Source organism: Vicia villosa, unplaced genomic scaffold, assembly GCF_029867415.1.
Source record: "Vicia villosa cultivar HV-30 ecotype Madison, WI unplaced genomic scaffold, Vvil1.0 ctg.000579F_1_1, whole genome shotgun sequence".
Classification (NCBI taxonomy): Eukaryota; Viridiplantae; Streptophyta; class Magnoliopsida; order Fabales; family Fabaceae; genus Vicia; species Vicia villosa.
In genome coordinates, this window is record NW_026705264.1 from 734,031 (window position 1) to 751,400 (window position 17,370).

Here is a 17,370-nt window from a genome sequence, read left to right on the forward strand (position 1 = left end):
TGACCCAACCTTTTTTGATTTCACGTGAAAATTTAAAACAAAGCATAAATTATAATAAAATTTAAAAAATTATAGTTATTTTTAAAAAAGTTTCCTTTTATCGTAACTTCACAAAAGATGAGAATGGATGTGAGCATGACATTTGTCAAAGTTGCCCAAATTCTCATTTTATTTTTTTCTATTTTATGATTTTAAATTAAATATATTTTATAATCCTTGTCTTATATAATAATTAAAATATCATATAAACAAAAATGATGTTTCTCATAATTTTAATTTAAATAAGTATTGATAATTATAATTTTATTATTTAAATGATTTTTTATTTTTTATTTTTTTAAAATTCATTTTTACTTGTATTACTTTTGTTTATTTAAAAAAAGCTTTAAAAAATATAAAGATTTTTGTTTAATCAACATAATATGTGAGAGTGGATAACATGATTCAACGTATATGCAGAATTTCGTATTCAATTTTGTATTTTGAAAGATAATTCAACCTTAATAAAAAATGTAAATATTTAACTACCAAAATTAACATTAGTTTCATAGTAGACACCAAAAGATTTTGTCGTAAAAAATATTAGGACTTCTTCTAAAAATCAAATATTTAATTATAGTGGATGAAAAAAAACTTATTTTAATAGTCCTCTTAGGTCTATCATTACGTTGGGCCGGCCCTCGTTTTATCTTTGTAAGTTTTGCCTATGTGGCATGTTTCATTTGTGTATTTAAACACCATGGTGTAACGGATATTTCATAACTGAAATTTTCACCACTAAGAGTTTGTTACTCTCTCTCTCTCTCTCTACTTTCATATTCATCTTCAAACTCGTGCACCAATAATTGATATCTATAGTTCTAATTCGATTCACAGGGAAACACGAGTGTACGCGAGGCGTGTGTGATTGGTTTCATTTCTTGAATTCACATTGAATTAACGATCGAAATCGTAACAAAATTGCATTTCTTGATTTTACTAGATTGGGAAACACGAGTGTTTGATGGAAAGAATTGGAATCAGTGGATGATTCATATGCGTATTTTGTTCAATGCTCAAGACATTCTTTATCTCGTCACTGACACTTACGTTCCGGTTGCAGCGGATGCAACAGAAGCACAAAGAAACACGCAAAGAGAAGTGAGGAAGAAAAATTAAAAGGCAATGTTCTATATTCCTAAGTTTGTGGATGTAAATATGTTTGAGAAAATCATTGATTCAACGACGGCGAAGGCTGCATGGGACATACAACACGCTTAACTGTGGAGTTCTTAAGGAATGGACTACCGAAAAGAAGATGCATCTCATTGGTATAGGTACTACCCATTAATCCTTATAAGCTTTCCTCAACCATGCAGTTACATACCTGCACAGCCTCAAGATCCTTTTCATTCCGATGTGGCGACAACCATAGCCCCCTATAGACTCAGGTGTTACATGCAATGCAACCACCCCTCGCCTTTTTCGGCCTCGGTTGTTACAAGCCCACCATCTTCTGCATGGCTCGTCCTCGAACCATATCGTACCGGGAGAGATTTGGCTTTGATACCATTCGTAATGCCTCAGATTGCTTTCGGGATGATCGACTGACCCCACAAACCAACACGAGTCTTTTCAGCATGATTTGTCTTCGCTCACACGCTTTCCGGGAAACTTCCTAGAAGGTCACCCATCCCTAAATTTCCCCAAGTCAAACACGCTTAACTGTGGATTTCTTATGGAATGGGCTACCGAAAAGATGATGCATCTTGTTGGTATAGGTAGTACCCATCAATCCTTATAAGCTTTCCTCAACCATGCAGTCTCATACATGTATAGCCTTAGGATCCCTCTCATTCCGATGTGGCGACAACTCTAGCCACCTTTGGCCTTAGGTGTTACATGCGGTGCAAGAATCCCTCGCCTTTTTCGGCCTCGGGTGTTACAGAAGGCGTCTTCTGGTAAAAAGAGTCAGAGGCGGTCTTATTCAGAAGTCAAGAAGAAACATGGTGGTGGTTCTCAGAAGTCAAAAGCCTCTAACTCTGATGAGAGAAACATCACAAAGGAAATGACAAACTTGACAAGAGAAAGGTTCAGTGATACAACTATAACAGGTTTGGTCCCTTTGCTAAGGACTATTGGTCAAATAAGAAAAGGAAGTCAGAAGAAGTAAACATAGTCAGAGGAGAGTTAGATGATGAATGTTAACCCACATTTTGTGAGTTAATACATGCCTTATTCTTTTTCTTGTTAGTAGTTAAATTTGTTTTTAATTTTTATTTTATTGCATTTTAGTTGCTTTCATGGTGATTTGCTTGAAGCACAATAGATGTTCCCTTTTGTTGTTTTAATATGTTTTGTGCTTAATGTAAGGTTAACTTTGTCGAGCTAAGGAAAGACTGTTGATGTCTGTATCTGGAAGTGCAAATTCAAAAAAAAAATGGACTTAGCTGAGTAAGAACCATGAAGAAAGCAGTTGGGTTGAAAGGCAAACGTGGAATAATTATTAGATTTGAAGGAATCTTAATTGTGTTGGGAGGAAATTATGGTGAGACAAATGGATAAGGTGTGGAGGCGCTAGAAGATAAAAGAAGGTACAATATAACATCCATTACTCTACTGCACCATCTGTTCTTTGTTGTGGCTGTCTGACACAGGATGCTTTGTCCCACACAATTGTTCCTTAGTGTCTGATGCCTTATTTATTGAGAAGAAGAATTGATGAGGTGGCACTGATTCTTGTTATGTGCTTGATGTGATTTTCTTAAAACTGGCTCGTGGTCTAAGACATTATGTGAACCCTAATGCTTGCCTATAAATAGTCCTAGATGGAGATTAAGAAAGGAGTTCAGCAATTCCAAGAGAAAAATACAAATGAGTGTGAAGGTAGTGGAGAGAAAAGAGAGTTTCTTCTTCTCACCCATTATTGTACCTGCTACTGAGTCTTGGCACGACTGAAGTAATCTCTTACTGATTATCCATCTCAAGAAGTCTTCAAGTTACTCTTAGTTTTATATTTCTTTTTCAATATTTTCTTAAGAATGTATCCTGTTAAAACCATGCTTGTTGTTTGTACTCAGTTCATTATGAGCTAAACCTTTTGTTGTTGAGCAATAAGAAGTTAATATTAAGTTATTTTGATGTTAAATGATGTGTAGTTAGTGCCTTGTTTCATTACGTGTTAACCTGTTTACAAATATGCTTCTTAGAGTGATCAACTGAGAAAAAGATAAAAACTTGTTGTTGTGAGAGATCAAACAACAAGTGGATTTCATAATAAAAGTGGTTGAAACGAGTATGGTAGAGATATTCTTTCAATTAGTTCTCTTAGAGATAAGGAACTACAACTACAAAATATTTTCATAATACCAACACACGTATATTAGGGTTATAAGTGTGACTTTGAGATTTGTTCCATTGCCCTAAGAATGCATGTTTTGATATTGTAGAAATACATTTTTAGATCACTCTGACCTTTCTTGACATAACACCACTCATCATGAATGCATCATAACTTCTCCAATATTAATGGATCATAGCTCAACATAATCTTTCTTGATATATTTCCTCTCACAACTTACACTATTTAAATCTGATTTAGGAAACATATTAAACTAATGACACACTAATATTGCTTTTCTCCTTGCTCATATTTAACTAAAAAGATAGTTTCTTGCAAACTCAATTGAGTAACAATTTCACTCCTTGTGGGTACGATATCCTTACTTTTATCCCTTGCTACATTTTAAACATACATGTATACTTGCATGTGACGCTTTAGAATTTTACACAACAAGTTTTTGGTGTCGTTGCCAGGGAGAGCCAAGTTACATTTTCATTTTGTGTTCACTATTAATTTTTTTAGTTAAGCATTTAAGCCTTTAATCTTTTCTATACTCTGGTGTCACGACAAGTGTTTAGAGATTGCATGCGCAGGTTGTTACAACCAGCTTACAGAGGAGATCTTGAACCTGAAAGAACATTAAGACTACTAAGAAAACTTCAGCGTACTGGATATTTACCATGGAATCCCCCTCCTCTCATTCTGGATGAAGAAGGAGAATGAGATTTAGAATGAATAGTGCAAGAGGAAGAAAACGAAGAGGCAGAAGTTGTCATGGCTGATAACGATGAGAAATGAGTATTTTCCTCCTTCCAAGAATGCTAAGATGAGAAATGAGATCACATCATTTAGGCAAGGATATGACGAGTCCTTCTTTGATGCTTGGGAAAGATTTAAAGAGCTACTTAGACAATATCCCCACCTTCAAATATTATTCATTTATTACTATTATCTTAACATAACAATTTCCCTCATCAAATTCATCAAAACATTAGTAACGCACGAAAACAACTCAAAAAATTAAATCGAAAACTCAAAACCGTTCAACGCCGATCGCGGCAGTCAACCCGTCATAGGGATGACGCTCGTCACCTTGCCTCTCACACCCTTCCCTCACTAGCGCGTCGTCCAGCTGATTATTGGCAAAAAAATCTTGCATGGGGACCATGACGGTCAACTCGTAACCCAATTGAGGTTCGTCAGCTCTCCGAGTTGTGTGACGGTCATCCCGTCACGTCGGTGACGCCCGTCACCGTTGTGAAGAAAACCAAAATTGTGATTTCTGTCACGGGAGCTCATTCAAAGCTCTGATTTCGACCCCTAATCACCCAAATCGCACAAAAAACATCACATATAAAATTTATACTACATTTATTCCATTAAGTCTCTAATGATTCATCCATTAATCCACCAAATTAACACAACCTAACAACTTTTTCATCACTTTAAAACATGATAACATGAAAAACACAACTCTAGTTTTCACATACAAAGGCACATGAAATTCAACAATAATAACAATACACAAAATCATGTTTATCACAACAAACTGAGATAGGTTTTTACATAAACCTTCTCCAAACACATGAACATTAACAATGGAGGAAAAACAATGGAAATCAACGAAGAGGGTGAGGACCAATCTCCACCCTTCATGAAATTGAAACCTATATAACAGTAATTCCCCTCTTACCTCAATTTATAGGTAAGATCCAAGCTTTTTGGCTTTCATGTTCTTCCATTCCAAGAGCTTTCTTAATTTTTCTCACCCTTTCTCTCAACTTCACGTTCTGACTATTTTAGCTCACCTCACATTTTTTATTTTTTTAATCCAATATTAATTTAAATAAATTTTATACTTTACCTTTCACTTTTTCTTATTTTACTTTCTCACTCTAATTTTTTTCATTAATTCAAATTTCACCCCCAAAACTCCTAATTCCCTATTTTCTATTATTTTAATTAATTAAAATTCTAATAAATCTGAATGATTACCAACATAATCAAATAAATCAAGCAAGACATTTTAATATTCAAATACATTAAAACAAGTCAATTAAGCACCAAAAACTCAATGAAATAATTTAAATGATAAACTGGGGTGTTACATTCTTCATTTTTAGAGTATGGACAATATCACAATTATCATTTCTTTGAATTTTATTCATTGCACTGATGAGGTATGTAGGCACAAGGTGTAACGTCTTGCCGAACATAATTTTAAAATCAAACAAACTTTCTTTTGCACACAATCTTTTCTATACAGATTTTCAAAAAGGTTCATGTGGAGTACCTCATATATGAGGGGTGCTAATACCTTCCCCTTGCATAATCAATCCTCGTACCTAAGATCTCTGTTTTGGTTTTTGTTTCAAAAACTTCTTTGGGTTTTACTTCACCCTTTTCCCTTTTCCTTTGGAAACAATAAAGCATGGTGACGACTTTCACTAAAATAATGAGTCAAGTCAATCAAATGGCTTTGGTCTCAATTTTTCCCCGCTACAGATCCAAACAACCAAAAGTCCAAAAATAGATAAAATCGTGATAGAAAAAGGAAAGAATTAGTTGTGAAATTATGGCCTTCAGATTCTATATGTCCTATGACTTGTTGGGACATTTGTTATGACACATCATACAACAGACAAATATCCATGAATGAAAAACAATGCTGGAAAGTAACTCAACACACAAAATTGTTAACCCAGTTCGGTGTATAACAACACATACTCTAGGGGCTAACAAGCCAGGAAGAAAGCCCATTATTTGCAGTTTCAATTCAAAGTACTATGCAAACAACCTCCGGTTCATACGTAAATAACCTCCGGTTTACTGACTTCTCACTTAATCCACACCCAGTGCAACTTCTACCTAAGAATTTCCTACATAAGAGAAACCTCTCTCACTTCCAAACACCGCAGTGATGTCTCTCAATAACAACATACATCATTGACATTGACGACCCTTTACCTAACTCTTTAATTACAAGAGACACTAGATTAAGAACTTCCTAATCACAAATACTTGATCCTGCTTAAAAGCTTCGATCAAGAATAACAACTTGAAACACAAGCAACACACACTTGGATAACTGTATCAATGATACCTCAGTGACACACACACATTCAATACTTAACAGCTTATGAATACATGACAAAACTTACAACTCCATAAACAATCATACTCATCTATTAACATGATATTAGAGAGACTCACAATAAATGGACAAACCCTAACCTAATCCCGTAAGTTCAGCTCTTCAAAAGGTTTATAGCTTGCTATTTATAGCACACATCTTGACTGGACTTGGGCTTCAAAAACGTAGTTGGGAGACTGCTAGAGATCTGTAGTATATTCTCCAAGAAAATAGATCTTCAATAATTAGTTTCCCAAATATTCTCCAAATTTAGAAACCAATCAAATATTCGACATGTTTTATCAGATGCATTAAATAGAACATCTTGTTCAATATATATTTTCTGCAATATTTCTCACTTTGTTGTACCTTGTGGAATACCTACTTACTTTGGCATCGGAGTGCCTTGCAGGTACACCCCTTTTTTCCCATCAACCATCCCGAACTTCAAGCCTTCATTGTTGCTGGCCATCTGATCCGCTCGGTAAGATCAAACTGAAATAAACTTAATTTCAAATACAAAATATTTTTACAGTTATTTGAAATTTTAGTATATACGTGTTTTTAAGTACTATTGCAATTTTTTTAAATACTATATAATTTTTTTTTAGTATATACATGTTTTGACTACATGTTTTTAAGTGTTATTGCAAAATAATTTGCCTCGCATAGGAATACACACTAGTTAAATACAAAATTGGTATTATGATTGTATAAATAAAAAAATAAGTTATTCATTAATAATTTATGTATTCAAATTACTCTAGAGAAATAATTTATTCCTCATTAAAACTAATGTTTCAAAAAAAAAATTCAAAAAGCCATTAGTTCTAATAAAAATGATGTTAAAACTATCTCTTTTGTATCCTTACTAGATTTGAACACATGATCTTTCTTTACCAAGTGAACTAAGCAAGCATCTATACACAATTTTCGTTTTTGAACAAATATACTGAATTTTAATTTTTTGAGGCCTAAAATACCTTTCAAAAATTATTTTTTTGAGGCCCAAGGCGAGGGCCTAGCCCGCCTTACCCTTGGGCCGGCCCTAGACAAAACTACACTTAACTGCCACGTAGACATGACAAATTTTTACTAAAGTTCATAAGCTAACAACAACTTTTAGAACAACATACCTTCTGAACATGAATTACTTCCAACAAATTTATCTTTGAACCAAATAAGTTTTTACCTCAAAACTAATATAAACCACACTTCAAATGCTCCTACTTCACATTACAATAGCAAACTACACATACAAAATGGTTAAATATTTTATACATTAAAGCGTCTTTTTAAACACATAGTTAATCACAATAATAATAATAATAATAATAATAATAATAATAATAATAATAATGAAATAGATTTATTTTTTTGTTTAGTGAAAATTAAAAAATAAAAATCAATTTATTTGAATTAAAATGATGATTTATTCGACAAATTTGTGTGTATAAAATAACATTTCTTTTTTAAATACATTTTTTTATTAATTTTTTTTACTTTGTGTTAAACAAAGTAACACAAGTATTAAAAGAGTTCAAAAAATATATTTAAAGTTTGACGTGATCACAAGACACTAATTAGCTTTTAGTTATTTGTAAGTACATGTTTAAGATTTCTCCTTACTATTTTTATTGATGGTCTTTTAGAGACTCGTATTATCTTTAAATATCATTTTATGATTCCCTTATTTTTTTATGGGTTAATGAACTTTTTAGTCCCTCTAAATATTGCAGATTTCGTTTTTAGTCCCTCCAAAATTTTCCTTTAAGAAATCGTCCCTTCAAAATTTTTCGTCTAAACTATTGGTCCCTAACGTCAAATTTGCTAGAGATTAGCTACGAACTTAGCCACCGATTAGCTACGAAATTTGACGTTAAGGACCAATAGTTCAGAAGAAAATTTTTGAAGGGACGATTTCTTGAAGGAAAATTTTGGAGGGACTAAAAACGAAATTTGAAATATTTAAAGGGACGAAAAAGTTCATTAACCCTTTTTTTATTGATGAAGTTTGTCCTATTTGTCGTAAGGTGTGCTTCAATACATTTGGGGAACATGCCATTCATTGTAGGGGGTTTCTAAGATTCAAATACCGACATAAATTTGTTAGGGATGCATTATCCAACATGTTTTCATACCATTTATTTTTAACACTTTTGATTTTATAGCATTAGAAGTTGTTGATCTTGTATTGAGAATATAAAGATACATGTATATAAATTGTTATATCTTTTAAAACAACACATTTAATAACTTAAAAAAAATAGTTTTGCCACTAAAAAAAACTAGTGACACCCATAGATCTCTTAAACACCGCGCGGAATTCCATTTTTGCCCCCAGCTTCCGTAGATGCACTTCCGAAAGCATCCTTATTTTGGAAAAAAAATGTGTTTCCTTCCATATGTACATCTACGGAAGCAAATTATTTCAGTTGAGGAAGCCTTCCGTAGCTGCATCTACGGAACATGGTGAAAATAGAGTGTTTCGTGGATGCACCTACGGGACAGTCTGCTATATTTTCAAATCATGTTCATTTTACTCCAACACTCAATTTTTATTGCAAAAATGTAAAACTAAAGTAATGCATTTTAAAGACAATAATAGGTAGACCAAAAAATATACATCGTATAAATAATGTCGGTCGTAATGTCGAATACATCATTATAATAACATAAGTAACATACATACATCATCAAAGAAATACAAACATAAAATAACAACAGGCATCACTACTGTGTGTGTCGGACATCATATTGCTGCTCTCATCTGCCTCTGGCCCCGCCTCCGCCTCTACGTCCACCACAACCTCTCCTATCTCCGCCTCTAGTGTCAAGTGCCCCACCAGTCCTGGCACGATTTCTACGGTATAAAAATGCCTTTTGTTCCAGCCTAATCATAACATCTACCACACGCCTCTCCGCAAACCCCTCAAAGAATAAACCATATACAATGGCTCCCAGGCCCGTATCAGCTATCTAACGACATCGGGGAAGAAAATCGCGAGTGAAGTCCAACTCAGCCCGAGGAGCCTGCAGAATCTCCTTATAGGCTGGTTTGGGCGGATCTCCAGGCGCAGCAAGCAGCATGTACGGGTGTGACAACCTATAGTACCAAGTGATGTATCCCTCGACGCAGCTCTAGTCCCTCTGTGCTCTCGTCGCCCGAGCCTCCTCAGGAACCATGTAATGCTCCTAGTTTGCAAAGACTTCATCTAACTGCCGACGGGTCATAGTGATATGAGCGGAGACTATAGAGTCGCGAGGTATCATTTGTGCGTAGCCAAACTGACGCATGACTCGCTGCGGGAGATAACGTATAATGATGGTCGAGCTGGCGGCCAACCATCCAGAATATAGTGCTATCTCATCAAAGGGAACCGTCTCCTGGTGCTCAACATAACAGTCATTACGTATGTCCTCGACAACCACGCGATCAAGTCCGCGCCTGTAAGGATCCGCCACCTGGTTCCCTCTGCGGGGGCTGAATCTACTGGCACGCGGCATGAGCTCAGTGTAGGTCGACACCTCTCCCTAGCCAATAATGTTTGGGAAGTGTTGTAGTATCCAATCCTGAAAAAAAACACGGTTATTTTAATTTACTATCACAAATATATAATAAGTAGAAGGGGATAAGATTGTTACCACTAAAAGGGTACAACTGTCTGCCACTGTCCTTGCCTTCCACAGGTATCTCTCTCCGAGTCTGTAGTAACTTTACGCCAATACAACCGCACCCCAGTTATACTCATGAATACGTGTTGTATCCGATAAGTACGTTAGGTAGACAACGTCTGTGTACTACGAGCTCGTGTCCACAAAGAGCTGAGTGCCTAATGAATATAGGAAGTAACACCTCAGCGCCCGCTCTCTGTGTATATCCGCCTCCACCTCTTCGCCAGCAGCCTGATGTTCCGCAAGAAGCTCTGCATCATATAACCTCTACAAGGTGTGAAACATCACATGTGCCCCGTGTGTCCTCTTGATAAGTGCCAAAATATCGTTATTTTGTATATATGTTTTGTGGCACTTATCAAGACTTTTTGTTAATATCGTTTGAATAATTCCTCGTTTAGTTTGTAAATTCGTATACTTTGTGAATAGTTGTATTTTCAAATACTTTTATAACTTTTGATAGTTTTTGTGTCTTTTTGTAGCTATTGATGCGTATTTGGAGCATGAGCAATAAAGTGTTGAAGACACGATTTCAAACGCGCGATTTTGAGCAACGGAACCAACTCATCAACGAATAAGGCTCAAAATAAAAGAATAAAAAACCATCAATTTGGTTGATATTTTGTCATTGTCATATTGGAAATTTAATAAGCTTTCCAACGCTTCGAACCGGGCGCAAATCGGAGTTACGGTTCTCAAGTTATGGCTAAAACACTAAAGATGTTTTTTTTCATGACAGCACAGTCGGCGCGGAGCGCCCTCTTGCGCGTGACGCGCGCTGTGCGATTTTTCAGAATTGTTAAATAGGGGTAAAAACACATTTTTTAGGTTATGGTTTTGGGGTATTTTTTCCCAATCCATCAAACCTTTATTTTTTGGTTTAGATAGCTTAGAAAACACCATTGGAGCTTGCATTTGGATGATCGGAGGTGGATTGCTCATCAATCGGAGTTGACAACCCGTGAGATGTTTGGTTTATCTTCTTCTCTTCTCTTTGTATTTCTCTTTTGTTGGGTTTTGTTTGTAAGTTTATGCTAAACACATGGATGTTTGTTACTCTTTCTATTAGTTGTATAAAGTTTGCTTTATAAATCTTAATCGGTGTTTCCTTGATCTTTTTGCTTAAATGCTTTGGATTTGTGGTGTTGTAGAAATATACATCACAAATCTTGATTAGGGGGATATCTGTTAGCTTTAGATTCTAGAGATAGGATTGGGGTTAACATCCACATAATATCTAAATTTAATGTCTCTGTGTTGTTCGATCGATTGAGACATCGTCGAAAAAGCAATATAGTTGAGCTCTCGTCGGTGTTGCAGAAATGGACATTGATGCGAGGGGATATGTGGTGATTCTGATGAGTATTGTAGATTGAGTACGACAAAGTGATAAATCTAAGTTTGTGAGGAGTAATTTAGGTTCGAACCAGATAAGTTTTTCTCTATCAAGAATGTATTCATTTTATGTTCATATGTTTACTTTTCTGTTTTTACTTAAAACCCATTGAACCCAAACTTAAGAACTAAGAATCCGTCGAACGACAGTTCAGTAGCACTAATCTCGGTGGATACGATAATTTCCCGGATAAATACTTCCAAATCTTTTGTTGCTTGCCGCTCTACCGTTTCAACACCTCTCCACCTCCTCAAGTGTGTCATCCGGATCACACTCCAGCTCAGCAATAAACATCTCCATCGCTTCCTCCTTCGTCAGCCTACCGTGACCAAGAAGGATACCCCTGATAGGTAGATGCAGGAGGCATGCCACATCAACAAGAGTGATGTTAATCTCATCGTGAGGAAGATGAAATGAGGAAGTATCTGGATGCCATCTCTCCGCAAATGCCATCAACATCCCATTATGTATCGCCGTGTAGCCCACCTGACAGAGTTCCCACAAGCCAGAAACTGCTAGTACATCCTGGAACCAGGGCTTGTCAGGCTGCGCAAGAGTTGCAATCTTCCGCCCGTGGTTGTAGAACCTCTGCGGATCCCTATCCTGATATTTTAAAAAAACACGATTATTAATAAGCAAATTTAGAAACAGAAGAAAAAAAAGTAATTAACAAAGAAAATTTACCTCTCTATTCCATATACGTCTGACTGCATAATCGTCATACCCTGTCAAAAGGGATGCGTCTATAGGATCCCCGGGTACTAGATAGGCTCTGGCACCGGCTCATCCTCGCGTCTCTCTGGAGGTGGCTCAGCAGACCCTGCATCGGCCGTCACTGGCACAAATTCAGGAGTAGAAGTAAAGAAGTGCCACGACGATGTCTGCGAGGGGTGGCATCTATGAGGAACCCTCAACATCATCCTGGGGCCTCTGTTGTGTAGTGTAGACCAGGAAGGCCCCTCAACTGGGACAGATGGAGAAGGCCCGGCTGAAGCGGGTGTATCAACTGGAATAGACGTAGAGAGCCCCTCAATTGGGACAAATGGAGAAGACCCGGTTGGAGTGGGTGTATCAACTGGAACAGACATTGAGAGCCCCTCAACTGGGACATATGGAGAAGGCCCGATTGGAGCAGGTGTATCAGGTGGAACGATAACTCCATCAGTGATCTGAGATAGTACACACGCCCGTTTACGGCGCACGGATGCGTGCTGTGTAGTCCTCCCATGTATATCCCTATCCGGACCGTGGGCCATAATGTCTACATTGTGATAACATCTAGTTAGCTACTATGTATCTATAAATGAACAATGATTTATAAATAAACAAGAAAAGAAAAAACATACTCTTTCGTAAATGCATCTACGGAATGCCCTAACACTCATCTCTTCCGTAGGTGCATCTACGGAAGGCACTGAAGCTCAGAAACACAACAATGGCGTAACTCCACTATTCAATCACCCAAAACCTCCATTTTTTGGCTTGATCGTCCGTAATATAGTTTTGAACTTGATAGAGATTTGAATATGATGTTGACAACGTAGCCGAACTCGGGAGAAAGTTTGGGAGTTTGAAATTTGGGGTTGAGAGAGTTTGAGAGTGTTTGAGGATTGATAATTTGAAATGAAAATAATAAGGGAGGGGAAAGGTCTGACGCGAGTTATAACGACAAAGCTCTCCGTAGATGAATCTACGGAAGAGCTCCGTAAGTGCAACTACGAAATAAAACAACGTTAAACAAAAAAAAAAGGTGCTTCCGAAAGTGCATCTACGGAAGCATGATGACATTTTAATCAATTCGATGGTGCATAAGAAACTCATGGGGTGGGATGAGAAATTTTCATCTTTATTTTATATCATACAATATAATAAAGCAAGATGAGTATTTTGGCAAGTTTGACACTTGGCAAATTCTCAACCCTTCTATAATATTTACATGTTTCTATAAGAGGAAAGTTTTAATTATTATAATTCTATTTTTTTAAATGAAATAAATATAAAATTTTTTTGTTATGGGAAACTGAAATCATCGGAAAAATAGGTATTATGATGACTCTAAATAATTTCTTTGGGAGAAACGTAAAATATTATTGGTATCATTTGGGAATTCAATATTTCTTTTGGGAGAAGCGTAAAATATTAGGCGTAAAAGTCACATTGAGTGAAGTAAAATTATTGGTATCAATTCGGAATTCAATAGTTCTTGCCTAAAATATTTAAATTCCCTTTATCTTCCTCCTTCAAACACACTATATAACAACCTTCATTTCCTCCTCATTACAAACACCGAAAATCACCATCAAAATAAGATTAAAACTCTGCCAAATTTCTTCCTCAAAACCCTTAAACCTTACTACATAACTCACTCACAACCTCTCGAAAACCGTAGCCTATTCTCACCCTCAACATTATTCACATTCAAAACCACAGCCGCAACAACTCCACACTCACAAGATCAATAACAAATAATAAGAGAATGAGATTCAGAGCCAAAGAACAAAAGCAAAACGCAGAAGAAGAGAAAGTACCATATTTATTTTTTTGTTGTAACTTTTTGCTACTTTTGATTTGTGTTTCTATTTGATTTGAGTTCCCTATAACATGTAATCTTATTGTCAATCTCCCTGACAATAATGAAATATGTGTTTATGAAATACTATGTGTTTAGCGTTCATGGGATGAGCGTTTATTGATATTGGTTTATGCTTGATGTTGATTTTGAGAGAGGAAGAGGCGTGTCTAGGGAGCGTTAGCGTAGAGGTTTTCTTTGAGAACAAATAGAGATTGAGAGATGAATCGGTGTATGAGAGAGGGGTTTTGCTTTTATTTTAATGAATTTTAATAAAAGAAATAATAAATAATGGCAATAAATGAAAAAAAATCAGTAGGCATGGAGAATTGGGAGCGGCGTCGGTACGTCTTTCTTGACTGCAGGTTATATTTAGGGTTATCTGTCAAATATTTTTTGATATATTTTTTTAATTTTATATAATAAGAATGAATTAAAGATTTTGCAAAGTATATAAAAACTCTTTTTCTCATATTTCAATTTCAAAATATTTATTTATTTTAAAATTATAAAAATATTTTATACTGATATTTTAATATATTATTTTTGTGGTGTTTTTATAAATCTTACATTAATTAATATTAATATGATTGAGTTGTCCAATTAAATGTTCACATCACATTGTCACAAACTTGGTCATCCATTTAAATCCATATTTGACCTGTACTATTTTATTTTCTATTTTCTTTTTTAGTTTCAAATTAAATAGCAAGAAAGAGATAGTTGACTGTTCAATTTACATTTATCAATAAGAAGGTTTTTTAATTTTCATCTAAATTAACAATAATATTAAATTGTTCAATTAATTTTGATCAACTATATTAAATATTTTTTATTTTAAAATTTAAATTTAAGGTTTAATCATATTTAATTATAGAATTAAATTTATTTTTCTAAATATAACTGTTTTATAGTTCATATTTTTAAATATATTCTTTATTTATAAATTTAATAATTTGGTGTGTCATAATCGATTAGTAAATTCAAAGTTGACTATATATTAAGCGAGTATATGATTACTAAAATCTGTACATTATTTTTTATAAAAAACATTTGAAGTACATTATTTTTCACCTCCATTTTATTATTTAATGATTAATAAAACATTTTTTTTGTTTCTTATCCTATATTATTTTAAGTACATTTATTCCAATCTCATAGAATTAATAATACAATATGATAAAGTAAAATGATTATTTTGGCAAGTTTGACACTAGATAAATTCTCAATCCTATTACTATATTTTTAAGTAATACAAACAATATATTAAATCTTTAAGTAATAAAAATATATCTATTAATATCTATTATCAATAAATACTTTATTATTTGAATTTTTTTTTATGTATACTACTTATAACAAAGACATAAGTAGTTTTAAAATATTGCACGGGTATACATTTAAGTCATTATTTCACATGCCTCTAAATATAATTGATTTTGTTTAAAAATATTCTTTTAAATTGTTTTATTAAAGTCATTATTATATATGATTTTATAACCAAATATTTGAGAATATGTAGAGATAATAAATTTTAGAAGTAATGATAGAAAAGAAAGATTCGTTTTAATTGAATGAAATTTTTTCAATTGATTTCGTTTGAAAAATTAAGGATATGTTGAATGTTTAAATTCATAAGACGAATCAAAATAATTGTTTATGATATATCAATTATATTAAATTTTAAAAAATATATTAGTTTTATATATTAAAAATTTAATTAATAAGTAAGATTTATGAAATTGATTTATAATTAATGTGTGAATCATTTTCATTTAAAAGAATGATTTGTTGACGGTGTAAACTATTTTTTTATTAGTAGCTTAAATAATTAGACAACATTCTTCCAAAATAAATATATAAAAAGATTATAGTTTTTAAATAATTAGACAACATGCTTTTAAAATAAATATATTTTTGATTATAAAATGACTATATTATTGGTAAAAGACTTAGAACTGCAAAAAATTTATTTATTTTTAAAAAAAATATGTGAACATATTATAGATTATTTATCTCTATTAAAATTAATTGTCTTATTTGTAAAAAATTAAAATAAATTATTTAATATTTATGATATATTTTATTTTAATTTTAGGCATATGCAAATCATATAAAATAGAGTATATACCTAAAAAGTGTGAATGAGTTTAAGTTATAAACTAAACACAAATTAATATTTTATGTTGTATTTTAATATGAAGAAGGAAAAAAAAACAATATCATAGGTTTATAAATGGTGAAATTAAATTTAAAGATGACAATATCATTTTGTTTCTATGAAAATTGATTCAGTCAATTAAGTATGATTTATATTATTAATTTATGAAAAAACATGAGCCAATTATAATGAGTGAATACATATATTTTGCATGTCTACCAGTATTTTGTTTATTTTTCATATTTTATTTTTTCCAAAATTTAACTCACACAACAAGCAACTATCAATTAATTTTTTTTAGACACATTAGTAAATAATAACAAACAATAATACTAATAATCATATTTCTTGATAATATAATACTTATAGACAAAAAAAACTAAAAACTAAAATAAAAATAGGAAAGAGTTAGAATTTATTAAAATAACAAATGTGATTTTTGATTTGGTATTTGTTTTTAAGCTAATTAAATAAGATCTTAATTAAAAATTGAAGTCATGGAATGCTCTCTTTTTTTTTTAGATTTTTTTTGGTTTTATTTTAATTTAATTTTTATTTAGTTGTAGAGATATTCATTAATTAAATAATAATCAGTCAAAATAATTCTTTTTTTGGTTAAGTTTGTTTTTCATTATTTTGAATAAAATTAAATTAAATCCCTTTTAGAATATTTGTTGTTTTTAATAATGGAATTTAAGAAAATTTAGTTAAAATTTAAAAAAAGATTTGAAGGAATGGGGCGCTCCTTCCGCCTTTTGTAGGATAGTTTTTATTTATTTGTTATACATTTAATTTAATTTAATTTTGTTAATAAATTTTAATTATTGATTAATAAATAGATCATAATAGCTTTAGATTTAGTCTTTAATTTTCTTTTTTTTAAAAAAATAATAAAAAAATAATAATCAAACTTTTAAGATTTAAGCGACCATTTTCCCTTTTGTCCCGTGCCTCGCACGGGTATACACACTAGTATATTTAATATTTAATACCAATAATAATTGATGATTTTCAATCCCACAACCAAACACTCATGCCGCACCGGTTTAAAGTCCCAATTCCAACCCGGTCCAGACCACCGGTTTTTTCCATACAAATTACAAAGATTCTTCCT

At 33.1% G+C, this 17,370-nt stretch overlaps 1 non-coding gene across 1 annotated transcript; it reads right to left on the bottom strand.

Moving 5' to 3' along the window:
• Positions 1-4,145: 4,145 nt before the first annotated feature.
• Positions 4,146-4,252, bottom strand: LOC131629562 (small nucleolar RNA R71). The gene has a single exon (XR_009292055.1). It is a non-coding gene; the product is annotated as a small nucleolar RNA R71 (small nucleolar RNA).
• Positions 4,253-17,370: the final 13,118 nt, after the last annotated feature.